This window comes from Lontra canadensis, unplaced genomic scaffold (assembly GCF_010015895.1).
Source record: "Lontra canadensis isolate GAN:19392208 unplaced genomic scaffold, GSC_riverotter_1.0 scaffold11, whole genome shotgun sequence".
Taxonomy (NCBI): Eukaryota; Metazoa; Chordata; class Mammalia; order Carnivora; family Mustelidae; genus Lontra; species Lontra canadensis.
Window position 1 is genome coordinate 562649 of NW_022631005.1, and position 6000 is coordinate 568648.

Here is a 6000-nt window from a genome sequence, read left to right on the forward strand (position 1 = left end):
AATCCTAGAGGAGAAAACAGGCAGTAATTTCTTTGACATTAGCAGTAGCATCTTTCTAGATATGTCTCCTAAGGCAAGGGAAACAAAACCAAAAACAAACTATTGGGATTTCATCAAAATAAAATCTTCTGCACAGTGAAAGAAATAATCAACAAAACCAAAAGACAACTTACTGAATGGGAGAAGATGTTTGCAAATGACATACCTGATAAAGGGTTAGTATCCAAAATATATAAAGAACATATACAACTCAACATCTAAGAAACAAACAATCCAATTAAAAAATGGTCAGAAGACATGAATAGACATTTTTCCAAAGAAGACATCTAGATGCCAACAGACACATGAAAAGATGCTCAGCATCACTCATCATCAGGGAAATGCAAATCAAAACCACAATGAGATATCATCTCACACCTGTCAGAATGTCTAAAATCAACAACAGAAGAATTAGCAGGTATTGGCAAGGATGTGGAGAAAAAGGAACTCTCATGCACTCTTGGTGAGAATGCAAACTGGTGCAGCCACTCTGGAAAACAGTACAGACCCTCCGCAGAAAGTTAAAAATAGATCACTGAGTCTTTTAGAGTGCTCTTAAATTTTGTACTTCAGGTGAGTGCCTCACTTATTTCATTCTAGGCCCAGTGTGGCTCTGTTTGGATAAAAACTGGGACAGGTCTGGGTTTTAGGTAGGAGGACAATTTCTTGGGGACATGGCATAAGTGCAGGTCAGTCCACACTGATTTGAATTTCATGGCTTAAGATTCAAATTCCAGGAGGCAGGACCTTGATTGGCCCAGTCTGGATCTGATTCCTCCTCCTCTTGATCTCATTGGTAGATGAGGGTGGGGTCACCTTGTTTGATGGTTTCACCCCAGGGATGCAAGGTTGGCTTAACATAGAAAAATCAATGAATATAATATACTATATTAATAGAATAAAGGACAAAACCCACAAGACTATCTCAATAGTCATAAAAAAGCATTTGACAAAATTTGACAATCTTTCATGATAAAAATACTCAATAAATTAAGAATAGAAGAAAACTTCCTCAATCTGTTAAAGGGAATCCATGAAAAATCCACAATATGTCACACTTGGTGAAAGACTGAATGCTATCTCCTATGAGCAGAAACAAAACAAAGATGTCTACTCTTTCCACTTCTACTTAACATTGCACTAGAAGTTCTACATAAGGGAATTAGGCAAGACTAAGATATAAAAGACATCCAGTCTGGGAAGGAAAAGGCAAAAATATCTTAATTTGCAGGTGGTATGAACTTGTATATAGAAAATGCTATGGGATTCGCTAAAAGGGTAATAGAACTAACAAATGAATTCAGCAAGTTGCAAGACACAAGATTAATATACAAATCAATTTAATTTCATATACTAGTAATGAACAATCTGAAAACAAAATTAAGAAAACTTTTTCATTTTATTTTTATTATTATTATTTTTTAATATTTTATTTATTTATTTGACAGAGATAAAGATCACAATTAGGCAGAGAAGGTGAAGACGGCTCTCCGCTGAGCAGAGAGCCTGATGTGGGTCTGGATCCCAGGACCTGAGACCATGACCTGAGCTGAAGGCAAAGGCTTAACCCACTGAGCCACCCAGGCACCCCATGTTTTTTAAATCATATTTATTTGAGAGAGAGAGAGAGTGAGCAAGTGAGAGCAGGAGAAGGGGCAGGAGTAGAGGCATCCGGAGAAGCAGACTTCCCGCTGAGCAGGGAGCCCAATGCCATGCAGGGTTCCATCCCAGGACCCTGAGATCATGACCTGAGCCAAAGACAGATGCTTAACTGACTAAGCTACCCAGGTGTCCAACATTCTCATTTTTAATGGCATCAAAAATTAAAATACCTAAAATAAGTTTAACAAAATAAATGTTAAATTTGCACATTGAAAACAACAAAATATTGTTGAAAGAAATGAAAGAATATTGCAATAGATAGGAAGACATCCTACACATGAATTGAAAGACTTAGTATTGTTAAGATGACAATACCCCCCAAATTAATCTCCAGATTCAACACAATCCCTATAAAAATTCCAGCCAACTTTTTGCAGTGACTGATAATCTGATCCCAAGATATATATGAAAATGAAAGAGACTCAGAATAAGCAAAGTAATTTTTAAAAATAGGAATAAGGTTGGACAATTCACACTTCCTGATTTCAAAGCTACAGCAATCAAGCCAGTGTATTGCTAACAGAAGGATAGATTATAGATCAATAGAATAGAATTGAGGATCCAGAAGCAAATTTGTATGTTTATGGTCATTTCATGTTTTGGTAAGGGTGCCCAGACAATTCAGTGGGGAAGAATATTATTTTCAACAAATGGTGCTGGGACAACTGTATATTCACATGCAAAAGAATGAATTTGGATGCATATCTTATGCCATACACACAATTTTGCTCTAATTAGATAAAAAACCTAAATGTAAGCAATAAAATTATAAAACTCTTAGAAGAAAACATAGTCATAGATCTTCATGACTTTGAATTAGTCAACAGTTTCTTAGCTATTATACTGGCCCAAGGAACAACAACAAAAAAAAAAGATAAATTGGACTTTATCAAAGTTAAAATTTTTTGTATTTTAAAAGGCACTATCAAAAAGTGAAAAGATAGCCCACAGAATGGAAGAACATATTTGCAAATTATCTATCTGATAAGGATCCAGAATATATATAAAGAACTTTCACAACTCAAGAAAAAAAAGACAAATAGTTCAATTAAGAATTGGCAAAGGAGAGGAGTCAAGATGGCAGAGAAGTAGCAGGCTGAGACTACTTCAGGTAGCAGGAGATCGGCTAGATAGCTTATCTAAAGATTGCAAACACCTACAAATCCAATGGGAGATCGAAGAGAAGAAGAACAGCAATTCTAGAAACAGAAAATCAACCACTTTCTGAAAGGTAGGACTGGCGGAGAAGTGAATCCAAATCGACGGGAAGATAGACCACGGGCGGAGGGGCCGGCTCCCGGAAAGCGACGGAGCAACGGAGCACAAAATCAGGACTTTTAAGAGTCTTTTCCGCTGAGGGACATCGCTCCAGAGGCTTAACCATGGTGAAGCCCACGTGGGGTCAGCAGGGCCTCAGGTCCCGTAGGGTCACAGAAGGATCGGGGGTGTCTGAGTGTCGCAGAGCTTACAGGTATTAGAATGGGGAAGCCGGCTACAGAGACAGAGCCAAGGAGTGAGCTCTAAGCTCGGGGTTACCTTGAACTGGTCGCAGGCTCGGTCAGCTTGGAGCGCGGCCGGAGGCCAGGGTGACGGGAGTAATTGGGCGCTGTTCTCTGAGGGCACATTGAGGAGTGGGGCCCCCGGCTCTTGGCTCCTCCGGGCCGGAGACTGGGAGGCCGCCATCTTCATTCTTGTCCTCCGGAACTCTACGGAAAGCGCTCAGGGAACAAAAGCTCCCGAAAGCGAACCTGAGCGGATTTCTCAGCCTGGCACCTGGTAAGGGCGGTGCAACTCTGCCTGGGGCAAAGACACTTGAGAATCACTACAACAGGCCCCTCCCCCAGAAGATCAACAAGAAATCCAGGCAGGACCAAGTTCACCTACCAAGGAGTGCAGTTTCAATACGAAGGAGAGCAGCGGAATTCCAGAGGAGGAGAAAGCAAAGCACGGAACTCATGGCTTTCTCCCCGTGATTCTTTAGCCTTGCAGTTAATTTAATTTATTTTCTTTTTCAATTTTTTTTTCTCTTCTTCTGCCAATTTTTTTAACTTTTGCCCTTTTCTTTTTTAATGTTTTTTAAATAGTTTATCTAATATATATATATATATATATATATATATATATTTCTTTTTTATATTTTTTCTTTATTCGTTTTCTTTTTTTCAATTGTTTCTTTTTTTCTTTTCTTTCTGAACCTCTTTTTATCCCGTTTCTCCCCCCTCACGATTTGGGATCTCTTCTGAGTTGGTTAAAACATATTTTCCTGGGGTTGTTGCCACCCTTTTAGAATTTTACTTGCTCCTTCATATACTCTTATCTGGACAAAATGACAAGGCGGAAAAATTCACCACACACAAAAAAAAAGAACAAGAGGCAGTACCAAAGGCTAGGGACCTAATCAATACAGACATTGGTAATATGTCAGATCTAGAGTTCAGAATGACGATTCTCAAGGTTCTAGCTGGGCTCAAAAAAGGCATGGAAGATATTAGCGAAACCCTCTTGGGAGATATAAAAGCTCTTTCTGGAGAAATTAAAGAACTAAAATCTAACCAAGTTGAAATCAAAAAAGCTATTAATGAGGTGCAATAAAAAATGGAGGCTCTCACTGCTAGGATAAATGAGGCAGAAGAAAGAATTAGCGATATAGAAGACCAAATGACAGAGAATAAAGAAGCTGAGCAAAAGAGGGACAAAGAGCTCCTGGACCACGAGGGCAGAATTCGAGAGATAAATGACACCATAAGATGAAACAACATTAGAATAATTGGGATTCCAGAAGAAGAAGAAAGAGAGAGGGGAGCAGAAGGTATATTGGAGAGAATTATTGGAGAGAATTTCCCCAATATGGCAAAGGGAACAAGCATCAAAATCCAGGAGGTTCAGAGAACCCCCCTCAAAATCAATAAGGATAGGTCCACACCCCGTCACCTAATAGTAAAGTTTACAAGTCTTAGCGACAAAGAGAAAATCCTGAAAGCAGCCCGGGAAAAGAAGTCTGTAACATACAATGGTAAAAATATTAGATTGGCAGCAGACTTATCCACAGACCTGGCAGGCCAGAAAGAGCTGGCATGATATATTCAGAGCACTAAACGAGAAAAACATGCAGCCAAGAATACTATATCCAGCTAGGCTATCAATGAAAATAGAAGGAGAGATTAAAAGCTTCCAGGACAAACAAAAAATGAAAGAATTTGCAAACACCAAACCAGCTCTACAGGAAATATTGAAAGGGGTCCTCTAAGCAAAGAGAGACCCTAAAAGTAGTAGATCAGAAAGGAACAGAAACAATATACAATAACAGTCACCTTACAGGCAATACAATGGCACTAAATTCATATCTCTCAATAGTTACCCTGAATGTTAATGGGCTAAATGCCCCAATCAAAAGACACAGGGTATCAGAATGGATAAAAAAACAAAGCCCATCTATATGTTGCCTACAAGAAACTCATTTTAAATTCGAGGACACCTCCAGATTTAAAGTGAGGGGGTGGAAAAGAATTTACCATGCTAATGGACATCAGAAGAAAGCAGGAGTGGCAATCCTTATATCAGATCAATTAGATTTTAAGCCAAAGACTATAATAAGAGATGAGGAAGGACACTATATCATACTCAAAGGATCTGTCCAACAAGAAGATCTAACAGTTTTAAATATCTATGCCCCTAATGGGGGAGCAGACAACTATATAAACCAATTAATAACAAAATCAAAGAAACACATCAACAATCAAAAAATAATAGTAGGGGACTTTAACACTCCCCTCACTGAAATGGACAGATCATCCAAGCAAAAGATCAACAAGGAAATAAAGGCCTTAAATGACACACTGGACCAGATGGACATCACAGATATATTCAGAACATTTCATCCCAAAACAACAGAAACAACATTCTTCTCTAGTGCACATGGAACATTCTCCAGAATAGATCACATCATGGGTCCTAAATCAGGTCTCAACCGGTATCAAAAGATGGGGATCATACCCTGCATATTTTTAGACCACAGTGCTCTGAAGCTAGAACGCAATCACAAGAGGAAATTTGGAAAGAACCCAAATACGTGGAGAGTAAACAGCATCCTTCTAAAGAATGAATGGGTCAACCAGGAAATTAAAGAAGAATTGAAAAAATTCATGGAAACAAATGATAATGAAAACACAACGGTTCAGAATCTGTGGGACACAACAAAGGCAGTCCTGAGAGGAAAATATATAGCGGTACAAGCCTTTCTCAAGAAAGAAGAAAGGTCTGAGGTACACAACCTAACCCTACACCTAAAGGAGCTGGAGA